The 19,589-nt window shown below is 49.2% G+C and overlaps 1 long non-coding RNA gene across 1 annotated transcript; it reads right to left on the reverse strand.

Annotated features, from left to right (window-relative positions):
* Positions 1–384: 384 nt before the first annotated feature.
* Positions 385–19,149, reverse strand: LOC116643790. Its single transcript, XR_004301620.1, has 3 exons — positions 18,954–19,149; positions 5,054–5,555; positions 385–949 (listed from the first exon to the last, which is right to left on the reverse strand). It is a non-coding gene; the product is annotated as an uncharacterized LOC116643790 (long non-coding RNA).
* Positions 19,150–19,589: the final 440 nt, after the last annotated feature.

A 19,589-nucleotide genomic window follows, 5' to 3' on the forward strand; every position in this document is an offset into this window, starting at 1 on the left:
TAACAAGAGGGACCCAACAGGAGTGCATTAGCATGTGCATCCACATGCACAGGGGAGCACCAGTGGGGAGTAATTCCAGGGGTGGTTAGGACTTGGGCTTATATTGCATCTTTTTTTATTTATTTGTTGTTTGTTTTATTTGGGAGAAAGCAACAAAGAGCACGAGTGGGGGTGGGGGTGCAGAGGCAGAGAGAGAAGCAGACTCCCTGCTGAGCAGGGAGCCTGGCGTGGGGCTCGATCCCAGAACCCCGGGACCACGACTGGAGCCGAAGGCAGACGCCTAACCGACCGAGCCAACCCGGCACCCCTATATTGCATCTTAACAAAAGAAAAATAAATGTTTAGAGAAGTGAGGAGACCAAGAAAAGAACTTTGCCTAGGGTGGCAGGTTGTGAGGTTAACATCTGGAGGCACTAGGGGAAGACAAGGTCGTAAAGGTGTCACGTGGGTTCCTCTGCCTGGTCAAGGTCAGGGTCGAGAGCCACCTCCAGCGATTCCCTTCCGTCCTTCCTGGCAGAGAGGGAAGCGGGACACCTTGACAAGTTTATATCCTGCTTGTAGGGGACTGGGGGGGGGGCGCAGAGAGCTGTTCTTGTGTCTGCTTCTTCTCAATTGCTTTCAGCTCAAAATAATCCTTATGCCAAAGTGGCAGGGTTGCGGGTGGCTTATTCTGCTGTCCTCCAAGGGCTGGAGCCAAAGCAAGGCAGGGAAGAAGATTGGAACACCCTCAAAGAGAGGAAAAGGAAGAAAAAAAAAAAAGGGAGGTCATGAGAAGCATGAAGAGAAGCTTGCGTTGGCGGGAGAAGTAGGGACAGTTGCTGCTGTGAGTTCACGACCCGGGGGGGCATCACGCCGATTCTCCGATTCACCGAGACAGCCCTGCCCACCTTCTTTGGATCCCCCTCACACCTGCCAGAGGAATGGTTCCCAGACTCTTGGATTTCATGGACTAGAAGAAAAGAAAAAAAAAAATCAAGGATTAACTTCAAGTGACAAAGAACATAAAACTAAAAGTACCTTCTACTGTGCTCATTATTTCCAAAAGCAAAGGACATTGTACATTCTCAGAGGAAGAAAGCTGTCATTGACAAGCCCCGGCCAACAGGCTGCATCCGACATTGTTCTTATTTCTCCCATTTGGCCAAGGAATGCCGAAAACCTTGTCACAGACTGGTGCCAGGTGTCAGCCTGGCATTTGGGAGGCACCGTTTCGGTGAATCTAAGCGTTTAGTCACGAGTTTCTTTAGAAAAATGGGAAAAGCTAACACTTACCGAGCACTTATCGTGGGCCAGGCCCTGCACTCAGGTGTTATTTCCTAAAATCACAGACATCACCCAGTGCTGTTTACTGTCTTCAGATTCCAAATAAGGAAACTGAGGCCCAGAAGTATTAAAAAACAACAGCAACAACAACAAAACAAAACTTATCCATGGCAAGTGAGAGAGGAAGGTTTTAGTCCAGGGCCTGCGTTTTAAACCACGAGGCTGCATTTTGCTCCTTAACAGAGGAAGACTTGCTGGACAACTTGGAAGGGTTTTCCCAAGCTCTACATCAGTTTTGGTCATGCTTCCAACTGAAGACACAAAAGGGTCTCCCTAGGACTAACTTTCCCAAAGCAGAAATACTTCAGAGATTTAAACACAGCAACGGCTGTGTCTCCTTCTTGGCCCAGCCCCAGCTGGCCTACCTCGGGATCCCACCTTCCCGCCCTGGCTCCATGTCAGCCCCTCACTTTACACTCCAGTTGCTATTCATAGCTCTGTCCGTCCAGAGGCTTCCTGCCTGCCTCCCTTTCTCTTCAAGGTCTTCCCTTTTCGGTGCTTGGCCTTGATGTCCAACTCCAACTGAACCTCAACATCAGAACTTCAGAAAGATGTTGTCAGGAAGAGCCCCTTTCTCCTTTTTTTTTATATCAGAGACTTGGTGCCCATCAACAAACACTCAGACAAAAGCTAATGCCTGGGAGATTATCCACAGGGGATTAGGGGACCAGTCGATAAGAAACGGGGTTGACCTCCTCATTCAAACACAGGTCTCATTAGTGTGTGAATATTTTATCTGTTCACCATTTGTTGACTTGTTTTTTTTAAGATTTTATTTATTTATTTGAGAAAGAGAGAGCACGAGAGGGGGGAGGGTCAGAGGGAGAAGCAGACTCCCCGCTGAGCAGGGAGCCTGATGCGGGGCTCGGTCCCAGGACCCTGCGATCATGACCTGAGCCAAAGGCAGATGCTTAACCAACTGAGCCACCCAGGCACCCTGTTGATTTGGCTTTATTAGCAAACTAATAATGAGGGAAGCTTTCATGAAGGCTCTCCTATACACTTGAGGGAAATGGGCTGCATTAGTTGACCATACTGTTGTGTATGTCAGAATATCGGCATCCAGGCTGGAAGGGAGCCTAAACTCACCCCCTGACATAGTTCCAGACAGATGAGAAGGTCTCCCAGTTCTAGAAATTTCTAGAGAAGGCTCTTCCACAATCAACTCTTTTAACCCATCCCAATGTTTAATAATCGTCATTGCTAGGAATTTTTTCTTCCTTTAATCCAAATCCTTTCTGCTGTAGTTTAAATGTATCTCTTATGGGTGCCCTTAGTAAAGCTAAAAATACTACCATCTATTTTACTTTTTAATGTAGACTTCTTATCGAAGAAGAAAATTATTTGATCTCTCTGCATTTTCCAACCTTTAGAAGCTAACCTTTCTATCCTCTTTCGTACGGCCATCCAACTGGGAAGGGATGGCAAATACATCCTGTTTAGAGATTCTCGGACCTAGCACTTCAAAGTGCCCTGTGGGTCAGTGCCATGCCAGGGTCCTGTCCCAGCTATGCCAAGTTAGAATCTTCATGAGTGGGACTCCGGAATTTATTTTTAACAAACCCAGGTCACTCTGATGCTCACCTTGTTCAGACAATCATGTGGGAACCTTGACTCAGTCCAGTTCCTTCTTAAATTTCCCCATCCTCCATGTGGATGGGTTCCCATGGAACCCATCCAATGAGGGTGCAACCATTACATCCCAAGAAAACCCTCTCCATGACCAGAGGGGACCCCCCTCATTAAAGTCTTTTCCTTTTACTAAGCTAAAATTTGCCTCTTTGAAGTTTCTATGAATTATGCTAGGTGTGGTCCCAGGTGTCAGAGTATTTGTAAGTCTCTCCATTCACTTTCCCAATCTCAGTAATATCCGAATCACATTTCCAGGCCAACATTAAAAAAAAAAACGGTGGGGGTACCTCGGTGGCTCAGTTGCTTAAGCATCTGCCTTCGGCTCAGGTCATGATCCCAGAGTCCTGGGATCGAGCCCCGCATCGGGCTCCCTGCTCAGTGGGGAGTCTGCTTCTCCCTCTTTCCCTGCCCCTCCCCCCATGCTCTCTCTCCTGCACTCTCTCCCTCAAATAAATAAAATCTTTTTAAAAAAGAAAAAAGAATAAACTGTCCCGTTCTTCAGTAATTGGTCACATGCACGTGGAAAACTACATATTCAGTTGTCCAAAAGCCCTGGTTTAGTCATCAGCACATCGATGAAAAAGGAGTTGTCAAAAGATCTAGCTCACACTTCTCAGACTTTAGTGTGAATCAGCACCACCCAAAGGGCCTGTCAAGGCCAATTCCTGGGCCCCACCCCAGGGTATGTGCTTCAGTGGCTTTGGGCTGGGGCTTGAGAGTTCGATTCTCCAGCCGCTGCTGCTGCTCTGGAGATGACCCTTTGAGATCCAGGGGGCTGACGAATGCATGCATAGGGCAGCATTTATTTCCCTGTGGGTGAGAATCTACCACATCAGAATCAGCTGGGGAAGCTTTCAAAAGTATACATGTCTAAAGGACTCAGGATCCCAGCACTGCAACACACTTTCCACATAAACCTTCTTGTTAAAAATCTGAGAACTCCTCTACTGTGGTTTTGACACTTTTTAAAGAGCTTTGGAGAGGCCCACAGTTCTCAAAGTGTGGTCCCCACTCAGCCTCATCAGCATCACCTGAGAACTTGCTGGAGATGCACATAACATTTGAGCCACTCGTACAGACTGAGCTCATAGAAAGGGCCAGCCCCAGCCCGCCACCCCCCACTGACTATTTCCCCTGCTTCTGCTTCTTCCCAGTTTTGTTCTGTTTTATTTTTCACCAGAGAATGTGTTAGTTTATTCTTTTGGAGTTTCCTAAATTTCATGGGTTTGACATGCCAGGTGGGGAAGATGGCCTGGAAAAGAATTCTGAGTTTGAAGGAAGCTTTTCTACTATATTATGGGCTTTAAAAAAAAAAAAAAAATGTATTGTGGGAAAATAGCCATAATATAAAACTTGCCATCTTCATCATTTTTAAGCGTAGAGTTCAGCGGCACGAAGCACATTCCCATTGTTGGGCAACCATCCCCAACCCCCGTCTCCAGAACTGCTTCAGTCCCCCCAGATGGCAACGTGGTCCCCATTAAACACGAATTTCCCATTCCTCCTCCCCCCCCCCCCCCCCCAGCCCCTGGCAACCACAGCCTACTTTCTGTCTCTGAATTTAACCATTCCAGGTATGGAGTCAAACAGGACTTGGCCTTTTGTGTCTGGCTTATTTCACTTAGCATAAGTGTACAAAGTTCATCCACGCTGCAGGATGTGTCAGAGTTTCCTTCCTTTTCCCCCTCTTATTTATTTTTTGTGGTGGTTAAAAATACATAACATTCCCCATCTTAACCATTTTTAAGTGTACAGCTCAGTAGTGTTAAGTAGATTGCTGTCGTTGTGAGACGGATCTCCGAAACCTTTTCATCAGGCAAACCTGGAAGTCTATCCCCGTGAAGCCCCTCCCCCTTGCCCCTCCCCCTAGCCCCTGGCCACCACCATTCTATTTTCTGTTTCTAATGAATTTGACTGCTCAGGGAACCTCACGTAAGTAGAATCACACAGTATCATCGGTCTTTTCGTGGCCGGCTCCTTTCAATTAGCATAATGACCTCAAGGTTCACCCAGGCTGGACCTCGTCAGAATTTCCTTCCTTTTTAAGGCTGAATAATATTCCATTGTGTGTATGGACCCATTTTGTTCATCCACTCACCCACGGATGGGCCTTTGGGTTGCTTCCACCTTTCGGCCGTTGTGAATCATGCTGCTGTGCACATGAGTGTGCAGATACCTGTCTGAGGCTGCTCCCCAGTGCTCTCCGCTGAGAAGTGATGCTCTTCTGTCCGTAGACACAGCCCCGCCTCGTTCCTGAGCCAGACATGGGGAAGGCAGGAAATTGATTAGTTAGTAATCTGGCAGGGTTTACAATGAAGTCCTAGCTCAGGTGCGAGTTCTGGGGCCTGGTTAGAAATGCTAAGTTCTGCTGTGGATCCCAGCTCTTCCTACTGAACCCCCTCCCCCACCCCCGAGGCCAAGCTCTCCCTTCGCTCCACACTCAGCCAACCCGTCTGCGGCACGAGCTTCATTCTGAGCTGTTACAGGTTGAGGATGGCCATGGTCTTCTTGCATCCTGAAGACTGTGTGCCAGTCTAACCAGTCCAGCTCCTGGAGAGTTATACCGGGGGAATCCGGAAGAAAATGTTAAGTGCTGGGGTCTGTAATAAAATCAGGGGAATGTGAAGAATTTAGAATCAAAGCATTTTCCAGAATTCTTCTCCTGATACCCTAGAAGATTTGCTGTAGGGGTATGCTGGACTAGAATGTGATTTCTAAAAGTGTTCATCATGTTCATGTTTATAGTATTTATTGAAGGCTATGGATTCATAGAACTGTACTGAAAGCTCAGGAAATGAATGACACCATCTTTCATTGGCCGTGCCAAATTTAATTTGTATACTAAGTGAAAGCAGTGACATTTGTGACTTCAAATGCTTCTCAGTTGTCATCAGCACAGTGAAGTATTCAGAAGAATTAATTTGATAGGTAATATTATTGTCTCTAGCCTCTATATTGCTGCACACAAAAGATTAAGGAAAGTTCTATCTGCAGAACTTATTTTCACACACACACACACAGCTTAGAAGAAAGAAAAGAGATGAATGCTATTTTAAAATCTGTATTTTCAAAGAACAGCAGCTCTCCAAGTGACAAGAGCACAAATAGAACCACTTTCAGAATGAAAGGGCAGGGTAAGTTGGAGGCAAGGGACCACGCAGTTTTGGAATGACGAATACGACACAGTCTTTACTCTTAGGCTTGCATCTAGTAGAGTGGGTGAGACCAATATACCAAAATAGTAGTGACCATATTTTCCAAATTCAAATTTAGGACGCATGGGCTTGAAAAGAATGGGTGCACTGTAAGGGGACAACTGGACCAACTGTTTGAAATGGTAGCAGACCGAGGACACGTGGTTGCCATACTTAGAACGGAAGACAGTAAGGAAAGCTCTTGAGGAGCGACGTGTGGTGGCATGTGGGGGACGGTGTCTGGGCCAGATGCACACTCCCCTCTGACCAGTCACATGCGTTCAAACACACGTGACCCAGCAGGCTGGATGGTGGCCGAGCCTCTGACACCGAGGTGGCGTCGGAAGCACCGGATCGACCCCTCATTTCAACTTCTGGAATACAAATTGAGAATAATTCTTTATATAATATTTCATACTATTGAAAAAGAAGGAGGAGGAAGAAGAGAAGAAGTGCTGAGAAGAAAAGGAAGAAGAAGAAGGAAAAAAAAAGAGAAAGAAAAATCAGTTTGGCCTGAAGGGAATTGGTTATTTATATATTGCCAGTGGAACTAAAAATAGGTTTATTCTTGCAGAAAAGGGATCTGGGAATCCATAATGAGGCATCAAACCCTTTATCCCCTATGACCCCATAGTTTCACTTTGGGGGGCTCTACCTCAAAATGGAACCGGTTTTATACAAAATACATAGCAGCACGATTTATAAAATAATCAAAATATAAATTAAAATTAAATTAAAAATTAAAAAATAAAATACAAAAACCACTAATTCTCAATAATAAGGAAACATTTATCAATAATATATTTTTAGCTACCAGATGTTGGGAGACTATGCCGATAAATGGAAATGCATAAATGAAATAGTGAAGAAAAGAATATGAGTTTGTATGTACATATTGTGTACAGTTTTGTAAACTGATGTATATCATTAATATATACCAAGAGAGAATTTTTATGAAACAAATAGCTGTTTTGTGTTTATTAGTTTTTCTGTAAGTTGCTTGCACTGGTATTTTTTTTTTTTAAAGCGTGGGTACACAAGGGTGTTGTTTGAACCATCACGGTTTTCAACTTCACTGAGTTTCTTACTGGTTTATGTTCTCGCAAGGCACGATACAAGTAATTTGTTACTATTAAAGGAATGGTCTTTGGTTTATTACAATATTTTGACAAATTACAGGCAATTCAGTGTTGTCTCTGTAATAAAGTCACCACCACGGGCGTGTGTTTTAGGATGCTTTCTTTAGCAGAGGCAGAAGGACAGCCCCCATCTCTCCCCAGGAGCATGCTGGCTCTCAGTCCTGGAAGTGTGGGTCACACATGTGGGTGTCAGCTGCCACGTGACAGAGGTCAGAAGCCATGAACCCCTGTGACATTTATGACAGTGCTGCTCCCGAGTTATTAATACCATGCTACCTGAGCTCTTTGGTCTTAAAAAATAATTACAGCTTCTCCCTTTTTTTTTTAAGATTTTATATTTATTGAGAGAGAGAGAGACAGAGAGAGAAAGAGAGAGCACTTGCACAAGTGGAGGGAAGGGCAGAGGGAGAGGGAGAGAGAGAATCTTAAGCAGACTCCAAGCTGAATGCAGAGCCCCATGCGGGGCTCGATCTCACGACCCTGAGATCATGACCTGAGCCAAAGTCAAGAGTGGGATATTCAACTGACTGAGCCACCCAGGCGCCCCTACTTACATTTCCTCCTTTTTGTGTCCTTAATGCCCTTGTTGGGGTCCCTCCCATTCTCCCTCTTGCCTGCCTCATACTTTCTCAGCCAAGATCCCCAAAAGAGCCCGCTGTTCTCTGCCGCTTCTCTGCCTCAGGGGCTCCCTAGGTGTAAGACTCAGCGAACGCTTTCTGTGAGCTCTCTGCAACACTGAGTGCTGGGGACTGCCCGTCTCCTTGGCACCCCCCAGCGTGGGACCATGACTGACTCGCTGACACTTGGGAGGAGCTGGCGTCAGGGACCCGCAGCTAAGGCCTCCACAGAGGGGCTTCCCCAGCAAGGCAGGCTGCCACTTCTGTGTCCCCTAGGCCACACAGCCACCCTGGTCACCAGTGGAGCACAGAGGACGGGACCCCACGCCACCCCTGCTGGGCCACAGGCAGTTCTGGAAACTTCTGCCCCGGGAAGGACAGCAAGAAGCCTGTGGAAGTGGTCAGACGCGGCCACCCCACCCCCCTGCTCCCTCCTCTCTCCAAGATACGAGTTGAGGGCTGGGCCTCTGTGTGGCCAGGCCCTTCTTTAGAAAGTGCTGGAATTCTTCCCTGGACAACTCAGCTCTCTCAGCTGAGTGTGCCGTCAATGGAAAGGCTTCCACGACCGCGGAGTCAACAATGGCTTCCAGGAGGGGCTGCAAGCGAACAGTGGTGGGCATGAGGGGCAGCCTCCTCAGCTCCAGAGAGGGCTCCAGGCACCCCTGCGGGACAGGAGATTCTCACTCACCATCTGCAGACTGGAAGGGAGAAAGCAGCTGAGCCCAAGCAGGTTCTGGGCCTTCCAGCAACACCTCTGGGCTTGTGGTTCTGCCTCACGGTCAAGGCTGGTCCTGGCTGCCCTGGTTTCATGGGACAATCTGAGTTTGAAGGGCAGGGGGCCCGGGAGGGGCCTGGCTGTCCTCCTTGAGGTCCGCTGGCTGATGCCCTTGTCACAGACCCTGGAGGGGTGTCCACTCCCATACTTGCATCCAGCTCTACTGAAAGGCTCATCTCAGCGAGTAATAAAGTGGGATTCCTGTCTTGACCCTTGAGCCCCGGGAATGGTGCTGGGTCGGAATCCCCCACAAAGCCGGGTCTCTGGGGGCCTTTGGGTAGGACCTGCTGCTGGTGGTGAGAAGGAACACCCAGGACAGAAAACTGAGAACAGAAGGAGGGAGAAGGGGAGAGATGCTGTGTGCGTGCGTGCGTGCGTGCACGTGTGGGTGAAGGGGCTGGCGGTGAGCTGGTCCTGCAGCCCGACCATGTGTGAACCAGGCAGTTGTGGAACCCCCAATCCTGAGGGAACAGCAATACCTGGATAGACGTTCACTGTCTGCCTTGGGAGCCTGAGAAAGATCTAGAAAGTCTCTTCTCCCACACATTTAGTTTCCCACACATTCAGGCAGCCCGCAGAGCAGGCCAGCTGGCAAATGGCTTTCCACCTCTCACCTCCCCTGGCTGATGAGAGCTCAGGTGGGCCATGGGCCCGCGTGGTGGGGGAGCCCTAGAGGCTTCGGGCTCCCTGTGCTAAGGCGGGGGCCACCTCTGTGATACCAATCTGCAGAAAGGGCTGGAAGATTTCCAGACCTCAGGAGAGAGCCTGCTATGGACTGAATGTGTCCCCTTTCCAGCACATGTGGAGATCCCTTCCCCAAGTGATGGTATGAGGAGGTGGGGCCTCTGGGGGGCGCTTAGGTCATGAGGGTGGAACCCAATGAATGGGGTTGGTGCTCTTAGAAAAGAGACACAGAGAGCTCCCTCCCTCCTTCCATCCACCCCGTGAGGACAGCGAGAAGTCAGCAGTGTGTAACCAGAACGAGGGCCCTCACCAGAACCAGACCATATGGGCGCCCGATCTCGGACTCCCAGCCGCCAGAAACGCGAGAAAGAAGTTTCTGTTGTTTACAAGCCACCGGGTCTGTGGTATTTTGTCATAACAGCCTGAACAGACTAGGACAAAGCCCAAGTCCAGGCAATTAGCCCATCCACGCACCAAGCACCCCGCCACCCCTCCTCCTATCCCCCTTTCTCCTCCTGGGATTTCTCTCTCTACGTCAGGGCCTTTCCTCGTCACTCGGACTCCACCTCTGGGGGGCTCTCGGCACCTCTCCTTACTTTTCCTCTCCTGGCTCTTTGCTCCTTCTCCTTCCCTCTTCCCTGCTGCTGGGAACTCCCGGTTCTAACAAATCAGAGCGTGGTGTTTGCAGCCTAATGCTCTCCAGCCCCGGGAACTTGGCAAAACCCAAAACAGACACAAACGCACCCCCTCTCCCCAGTCCTGCTGTAGTCACCCACAGCTGTGCTCAGGGGTGACTGCGGAGCAGACCAGCTGCTGCCCATCTGCTGTCATCCCCCTCTTTTTCTGAGTGACATCTTCCCATATCAAAGACAATGCCCAGCTGTCAAAATAAGGGTTCGTCTCTTCATATATAGGACAATGACTGCTGAAAAGAGATGATGTAAACACATAAACAAACAAAGGGGAGGAAGGGGAGGGTGCTGGGTTGCCTTCCTCCAAAGTCGTCCTTTTTCCAGAAGCAGAGACCAAAATGACCTTCGTGGGTCCTTAGAACAGCGACTGACAAGCACATCCTCCCAGCCATAAAGGCTTGCATCAAAGGAAACCCGAAAAAGGGATGAAGAGTTTGATCTCCAGAGGAGAAAGACGGAGAGGATGCAAAGTGCTCAGGACAAAGGGATGGCCAAGCCTGGGAGTTAATTATTCCTTCTGCCCCAGCAGAACAATGTGTAATGAGCACAGCAGCAAGTAAAGTGAATTCCTAACAAAGATAATGAGGGAGCCGAGACAGGCAACCGGGATGCCTGGAGGAATCAAGTAGGGTGACCTTCTTAAGCACTGACCGAGCTCGTCCTCCCTTTCTTGAGAAACACCCCTCACAGACACACCTCCTTGCGAAAATTACAGACTTTCTCACGTTGAACCAAAGGCCCAGAACAGGGTTAAAAGTTAAGAAATTACAGTTCTTTATTCTTGCCCTGTTACTCTGAACAAATCACTTAAATGGTCTCTGCCTCAGTTTCCCCAGTTGTAAGATGGGGAATCCGAAAACCAGACTCGGGAGTTATGTGGAGGCTCCTATGAGATCACAGTTGGGGCAGCAGAGTGTGGGCCTCCCGGGGACCTCCGTGGGGTGAGTGGCACTGTGTATGGAAATGCCAACCCACTGGCGGTCTGCCAAAGTGACTGAGTTTATTTTTAAATGTCGTTGGATTTCATACAACATAATGATAGTCCGCAGCGTGTGTTCACGGTGCCTGCCCCACCACAACTTCTGTGTTAAAGCGATCCAGCCTACAATCAGGCAACAAGGACAAAATCAGACCCAGGAGGAAAAGCACTCAAATGCTAGGCTCTCATGCTCCCCCACCCCCTGCTGGCCACCAGCACCGGGAGGCCACCCAGGTGATCCGTAGGCAACGAAGGCATTGGGACTACGGTCTTTTGGGCCCAATCGTAGCTGCTGAGAGCTGGCCATTCCAAAGGATGTGGTGATCTGAACACATGGAGATGCAAAATCATTCATCTATAAGCCCAAAGACCCCAGAGTGGGAAATTGAGGGGCAGCCCCCCAGAGGTTCTGCAGGGGCTATAGCATCATAAAAATCCAAGCCTAATAAAAAGGGGCATGTCTCGCTTAAACAAATGTTACAAGGATTCTTGGTCCCTCAATTAATCCTGAGAGCTGAGAACAGAGCTGGGAAGCCAGGTAGCTCCTCCTGGGATGCAGGCCCAGCTAAAATGTGGCACAAGCCTGCCAGCAGGCAGAAGCTCCAGAAATCCCATGGAAGCAACTAGAAGTCACTGCAGTGCAGAGTGAAGTCACCTGGGGAGCCCCGAACTCTCCCACCCCACACAGGTGGTTAATCTAAGAGTGGAGGTCCAACACCAGGAGGCTAGGATGGTGTCTGCAGACTCACGACAGACTGGGGACAAGTCACAATGACGCCGCTGTCCCTGCCATCACTGGACTGTGTGGGTCCAGGAGGTAAGTGGAGAAGGTTGCTCTTTGTGCTCATGCATGAGTCCTTTCTATTCCAGTGTCATATGGACTCTACAGCGGCTGTGCTTATATTAATCATTTAGTAAATGGACTGCAGAATGGAGACGAATATCTAGAAGGCATGTTGACATAACCAGGGGTGAAAGTGACTCTGTGATGAGCATGTAGAGTCTGGAATTGTTTCTGGGGCAATAACTAGCTGTGGCTTTGGATGAAGTGAAAGTGTATTTGAAACTCTGTCCTAGGAGATGTGTCATGGGGTCCCTTAGATGCATGCCTTTTCTAGGAGAAGCAAGCTGTCCCCACTTTTATCCAGTGTTGGATCACATAAGACACACTCTCCACAGCTGATCAGAATGGAAGCGGCCCAATCCAAGGACTGCCTTAGCAAACGAATATGATGGCCAATCCACTTCTCTCTCAGAAATCGGAGCTAAGGGGTGCCTGGGTGGCTCAGTCGTTAAGCGTCTGCCTTCGGCTCAGGTCATGATCTCAGGGTCCTGGGATCGAGCCCCGCGTCGGGCTCCCTGCTCAGCGGGAAGCCTGCTTCTCCCTCTCCCACTCCCCCTGCTTGTGTTCCCTCTCTCGCTGTCTCTCTCTCTCTCTCTGTCAAAAAATAAATCTTTAAAAAAAAAGAGAAATCAGAGCTAAGAGGCAGTTGGTGATGAAGGGGAATCAGAGATGTGAAGTGCGGGGGTCTGGACAGAGCAGGATCTGTGAGCAGGTCGACGAAGGTGGCGGAGGACAGAGGAACACCCAGCAGAGGGTGTCCAGGGAGAAGCAGAGATGCCCGGGGACCAGGGTCCAGCCGGTCAGCGTGCAGAGCCCCCAAATCCTGACAGTGTCCCACGCCAGTTCTCACCTGCCATGGGTATCCTAAAAATGAACTTTTCTTTTTTAAGTAACGTAAGACTCTTACTAGAGCAGATACATGGGCCCTACTGGTCTAGGAAATGATAATATTCTATGTGGGTGATAGGAATCTGGTGATCTAGCAACTGCCTAGAAATTAGGCTTTGGCATTGTCATCAAAACACAAAAGAGTCCCGGTTTCTCAGCATATCCAGCCTGAGTACATTTTAATACCCTAATGACTAAGATAGCTGCTTACTTTGATGTTCCTTATTCTTGTTATCATTAGTAAGATTAAGGGCTGCTTTTATTGTGATTACTGTTTGGGGAGTCTTCATATTCTCCAGTAAAAAGGGGGCAGGAGAGGATGAGGAGAAGGCAAATGGATTGTTTCCTCCCAGCGTGAAACAATGACTAGGTTTCTTTAGCATCAAATGAAAAGCCAGGAAAAAGCCAGGTACTCCTGGGGGCCTAGAAAATGAGGCATGTTTGGCCAGCAAGCTAATTCAAGGTCCTGCTAATTCTCCAGGGGTATCTGTGCAAACCGCTTCAAGCCTCCAGAGCGTCCTACAACACGGCCGATTCCCGTCGGCTGAAGCCTGTTGTCCTCCGGAGGTCACTCCCTTCTAAGCCCTGGTCTGTCCGGACAGTTGCCCTTTCCGCTACCAGGCATTAAGTTTGGTTTCCAGTTGGAGATGGTTGTGAATTTGGAGACTGGAAAAGAACATAAGGCATCCACTGGAGGAACTCCCGGTGGGGCTTGGGGGGAGGGGCATGTCAATTCTAGCCACACCCCCACCAGGCTGGCTTTCTGGGGTTGTGTTGGGTGTTGTCAAGAGAGGAGCCCCCGGAAACTTCCCAGACAGGGCTGACCTGCTGACAGAGGACACACTTCCAAAGGGCTCCTGAGCAGGCCAGGTGACCTACTCAGCTCTGCAGTGGGGGCAGTGGGATGTCCCTTCCCAAGCCCTGGGTGGCACAGAACTGCACCCCCACTCCCCTCCGTGGACTCCCCACTGAGGAGGCCACTCCTTGCATTTCCATCCAAATGCCTTCCCCTCTGTCCTGGTGCCCAGGCTGCCAAGGCAGCGAGGTACAGAAATGGCTGCTGAGTCACCTGGCCCTTAAAAACGGGGCCCTGCTAACGGAGGTCACATCAGGGCCACTGTACCATTTTGTCTCAGGACCCACTTCCCGCTCGCCTCAGCTTCACCTCCGTGAGACGTGGAAGCCAAAGGGTAGGATGCATCAGCCTGGGGGTTTCGGATGGGTCTCAAAAAGTCCACAACCCCTGGAAACAGCTGGTGATACCTTGTGGACATGTGCATTTTCCTGGGAAAAACCCATAGATTTTGTCCAGCGTCTTAGAAAGACCTGTGAGCTGAGAAGTGTTTAAACCACTGACCTAGGGGTCTCCTTGGTAGGAAAGGAAAGGTGACTGGAGTCCTAGGGTTTTCTGGAATAGGAGGTAGACAAGCCACTCCAGTGTTTCCCACCGAGAAGCCTAGAACACCGAGGAGAGTCTGGGCTCCGGCATCGGGATCGCATCCCGTCTCTGTCACTGAGTCGTCTTGTGACCCTGGGTGTTTCTTATCCTCTTCGAGGAAGGAAAAATGTGTCCACTAAATACCTGAGACCCTTCCCCTGGGGCATGAGGCCTTCCGTGACCCCATCTCCCACCCTCTCCTGTTCCCCCTGCTTCCTACATTTGCAATCTCTCCCCTGAATGTTCTCTTTACCTCCACGCACAAACCAAACCCAGTGGGTCCTGAGGGCACTGCTGCTCCTGAGGCTCTCAGGTGACCCCAGCGCAGGCCAGGTGCTGCCCTTGCTCTTCCAGGACTCCCCTTCCCTCCTCCCTGAGCCTGCCACACCCCCATCCTTCTCTCCTTACTTCCCCTACATGCCTTGTATTAGGGGTCTCGAGAGAAGCAGAACCAATAGCACAGAAAGGTTTTTTATGAGGGCCTGGTGCATGCAGTTACAGAGGCTGAGAAGTCTCTCGATCTGCCATCTGCAAGCTGGAGGCCCAGGACACCAGGCGGGGGAGTTCCAGTCCAAACCCAAACACCCGAGAACCAGGAGCGCCAATGGTAGCAAAAACCCCAGCCTCGGTTCGATCAAACCCTGCACCTGCTCCGTGTCCGTGCTCACACGGCTGCCCCTGATGGAGAAAGACGCCAGCCCCACAGGGCAGTCTCTCCTTAAATGCAGGACCCGAACATCCAGGGCCCTTCCTGCCACCCAGCGCGCCCCCATTTCCCTGGCCCACTCCTGCCTACTTTCCTCTCCTCAGACCCCCACACGCCTCTTCATCCTCCCTCTCAGCTGCTCACTGGGTTCCAATTTCAGGCGACAAATGTCATTTCTGCAGATTTCATTTCCCACTGCCCTCTCCCCCAGCATCTGTGTCACACCCTGTGCCCTCTCTTGGGGGACAAGGGCCCCTCAGGCCGGGCTCCTATATCCAACTAGTCCGTCCACATCTGTGCGTGGGTTTCTAGTAGGCCTGTGCTTCACAGAGTTCTCCCTCCTTCACTAAGCCCACTAACTTCCTGGGAAAATTACTGCCAGAGAAATCATGAAGTCACCCTAAAAATGGCAGACATGAAACAACCCTTTGGGTTCCACAAGCAAGCGGAAGAAAGCTCCAAGAACTGGATGTTGTCAAGGAGAAGGGCTTCCTCCCCAAAGAATGCTTCAGGTGTAATCAGGGGAGAGACTGAAATGGGAGAAACTCCTTTGAGGTGAAGATGAGGTCATGGAGAAAAACGGGCAAGGCGTGCCCTTCAGAGGTCAGACGAGAACCGAATTGCCAGGGCAGGGAACCCTCCCCAAGCCTGTCTCACAGGAAGGAGTCTATCAGTTCTCTGGACCAGGGGCTACTGTGCCTTCCCTTTTCTCAATGAGAATTTTGTTATTTCTACTTTGCCACCGTGTCCATAAGCAAGGCAGACAACTTACCCTCCTTAATTTACTGGTCACCAGAACATAGGAGCGATACATGGTCTTGAGGGAGAAGAATGTACATGACCTGGAGATCCTGGGTGCAACTTTGGGTTGTCTCCTGAGAGAAGGGGATGAGTGTTTCCATGTGTGGGAAGAAGAATGAGATGGTCTGGTGACCAGAGGGATGTACTGTGGAGATGCAGTGCAAGTTCCTTTCCTTCTGGGCACACAGGAAAAGGATGTTTCCCAGTCTCCTTTGGAGTGGGTGGGGCTGTATTACAAGCTTAGATTGATGTAATACAGGCAGAGACTGGTCCATAAGAAGTTACCCTTGTGTAATTCTCCCTTTTATCCCCTCCCATGGTGACCGTGGAGGCCACATCTAGTGGACATCAGTGTCACAGGATGGAAGCCACCTAGATCCCTAACTGACCGCACGACGCAGAGTCCTTGAACGACCTACTGACCCTCTGTAACATACATCCTTTCTCCCCCTCCACCTGAGACCACACTGGACTTGAAGTAAGACTTTTATAGCATTAGGTCACTGAGCTTTTAGGGTTGCGTGTTAGTTGGCTTACCCTGACTTACATAGAAGGTACTCAGTAATTATGGTGACTGAATGTTCTAATTTCAGAGCCCAAGCTTTTAACCACTGCATTCTCTTGACTGGCCTTCTGTATGCTCTCTCCCTCACTTTTTTTTCTTTTTAGAGATTTTTGTTTATTTATTTGAGAGAGAGAAAGAGAGACATGAGCAGGGGGGAGGAGGGAGAGGGAGAAGCAGACTCCCTACCGAGCAGGGAGCCCAATGTGGGGCTCAATCCCAGGACCCTGAGATCATGACCTGAGCCGAAGGCAGACGCTTAACTGACTGAGCCACCCAGGTGCCCCTCTCTCCCTCTTTCTTTATAAAATAAAATTCTTTTCTGATTTTAAAAGTAGTACCTGCTCAGAATTCAACAACAACAAAAACAAATAAACTGATTAAAAATGGGCACAGGACCTGAATAGGCATTTCTCCAAAGAAGATGTACAAATGGCTAACAAGTACATGAAAAGATGCTCTCAACATCATTTGTCATCAGGGAAGTTCAAATCAAAACCACCACGAGATAGCACCTCAGACCCATTAGGACGGCCATTCTCCAGAAACCAGAAAATATCAAGTGCTGGTGAGGATCCGGAGAAATCGGAATGCTGATGCCCTGCTGGTGGGAATGTGAAATGATGCAGACACTGTGGAAAACAGCACAGCAGTTCCTCAAAAAATCAAAAACAGAACGATCACATGATCCAGCAATTCCACTTCTGGCTATATACCCCAAATAATTGCAAGCAGGGCCTCGAAGAGGTGCTCTGCTTTATTCACAGCAGCATTATTCACAACAGCCAAAGGTGGAAGCAACCCAAGGGTCCATCGAGGAATGATTGATAAACAAAATGGGGTGTACACACACAATGGAATATTATTCAGCCTTAAAAAGGAAGTAAATTCTGACACGCTACATGTATGCTCCTTGAAGACCTTATGCTCAATGAAATAAGCCAGTTACTAAGATAAAAGTCAAGTGCTCTATTTCAGATTCTCCTTACAGAGGAGTCACTTACTCCTACAGTAGTCAAATTCACAGAGACAGAAAGTAGAAGGGGTTGCAGAGAAAGGCGAGTGGGGAGTTGTGCTTTAGAGGCTACAGAGTTTCAGCTTTGCAAGCTGAAACAGTTCAGAGATTGGTTGCCCAGTGAACTGTATGTATCCTTGAAAATTGGCTAAGATGGTAAATTTCATGTTAAGTGTTTTACCACAATTAAAATTCTTTTAAAAAGTTATTATGTGCTTATTTTTAAAACATGGCAAAATATAAAGGAAGTTTTAAAAACATATCCTCACTCCCTCCGCTAGAGATTACCACTGTTGAGAGTCTTTTTATGTAGCCAAAGTGGAGTTGTTCTCTAAAACATTGATTCAACAGCATAAAGCGAAAGCCCAGTCTTGGTGGAGAAAGCAATCCTGTTAGAGAGAGTGAGAATTTGCCCACTTTTTGCTTCCAGGCAGACTGGAACAACTCCAGTATTTCTAAGTCTTCACATCTGAATTTGGTGAATATTGTCTTTGTAACAAGAAGCACAGAGACCTCTGGCAGAGGCCAGCATGTGGACAAACTATAATTAGTTCTAGATTCAGGACCATACAAATTGATACCTGGGGCATTTCTTTCTTTCATTTACACACATATTCATTCATTGAATAAATATTTGTTGATCGTCTACATATGCTAGACCCTGTGCTACGGGTTCAGGACAGAGCAGGGGATAGAAAAGGACACTTAACTTCTAGTTGGGCAGAAAAACTGTAAATAAGTAAACAAACAGAAATTGCAAATGGAGAAGTGCTCTGAAAAAAAAATGGACAGGGTAATGCTATGGAAAGGAAGAGGGGGGAGGAGGTGACATCTGAGCGGAGACCTGGAAAATGGGAATGAGCCCCCATAGAAAGTGCTGGAGACACAAAAGAACATTAGGTAATTCACATGAACAGACAAAAGGAATCTGTGGTGATGAGGTCAGAACAGTGGTTAGCTGGTGTCTGTTATCTCTACCTGGGGGAGTATATATGTACAGGATTATGTAAAAACTCACTGGGCTGCACACTTTAAACTTTGTGCACTTTCTTATATAAAGGTTACACTGTAATAAAAGTCAAATAAAATACCCCTTCCCAAAAAAGAAAAGAAAGGGCAGAGGGGGACACGGTGGGGTTTCCAGGTGGAGGGAACAATGGCGTCCAAAGCCCTGCAGGGGGCGCTGTCCGGGGAAGAACAGCAGGGAAGCCCAGGTGGGAGGCAGAGGGCAGGGGGCGGTGGGACGAAGCTGGCCGCACGCGTTAACAGCAGTGATCCCTGGGAAGAGAATTAAAATTGGGGCTCTGAAACCAAGGATTTTTAGCTGTTTTACTCTTTTTTTTAATTATGTTTTTGAACATGTCTGCATGTTTTACATGTATCATTTTAAAAATAGATAAATGAGGCCATTCGCTTTTGCTCTGTTTTTTCCTGCCTTTCCATCTGTTGTTCTAAGGAAGTTGATAGCTTTGAAGGGCCTTTTCTCGTCTCAAGGGGGAAAAGATCCAGGGGTGTGAAGCCCTCCTGATTTCTTCTTATCTGGGCTGCCGTCCTAAAATGTCCACTCGGCGAATCATCCTTTCCTGATTCCAGGAAGAACTAGAGGGAACCATGGGGGGTGGGGGTGGGGGGATGGTTCCTCACTTCATTCGTTCAACATTTACCGCGTGCTTATGTGGTCAAGACCCGGCTGGTCTTGCAGACGTTCCGAGGCCCAATCTCTCCCTTCTCCATTCAGGATGGACACAAATGCTGAGAATGCAAACCTGAGGCAGTCGGAAGTAGGTTCCTGGGGGGATGGAGAAGGGAAGAAGATATCCCAAAGGAAAGATTTCCTGGCCTTCTGGGGCTGCCTGCCCGTCTGGCCCCATGCCCGGTCCAGCTGAGCACCGGGCTGATGGGAACGAGGAGCACTTTCTAACCAGCGGCCCTGGGGAAGCTGTGTCCCCAGCCCCTGGGCAAGGGCCCTTCCTCACCTTCTTCCAGGCGCGGGGGGGGGGGGGGGGGGGGGGGGCGGGGGGGGCCGCATGCAGCCGGGGGCTGGGCCTCGGGGCTCTGACGGTGCAGCGGGCTGGCTCCTCCTCCCAGGGCTCCGTGGGCCTCCCGCGGGGACGATCCTAGGTGGGTTCGGCAGTCGCCAGCATTTTTCTGGAGTTAGCATTCTCCATCCCAGCCTCTCTCATTCCTAAAAGTTCCTAAAAGTGGCTTGGGGGGGGGGGGGGGAGAAGGGGGGGGGCTCTACCTTCCCGGGGACCCAGATGCACCCCCCTCGCGGGCCCCAGGGACCTCCTTGGAGCGGG

Source organism: Phoca vitulina, unplaced genomic scaffold (assembly GCF_004348235.1).
Source record: "Phoca vitulina isolate PV1807 unplaced genomic scaffold, GSC_HSeal_1.0 scaffold27, whole genome shotgun sequence".
Classification (NCBI taxonomy): domain Eukaryota; kingdom Metazoa; phylum Chordata; class Mammalia; order Carnivora; family Phocidae; genus Phoca; species Phoca vitulina.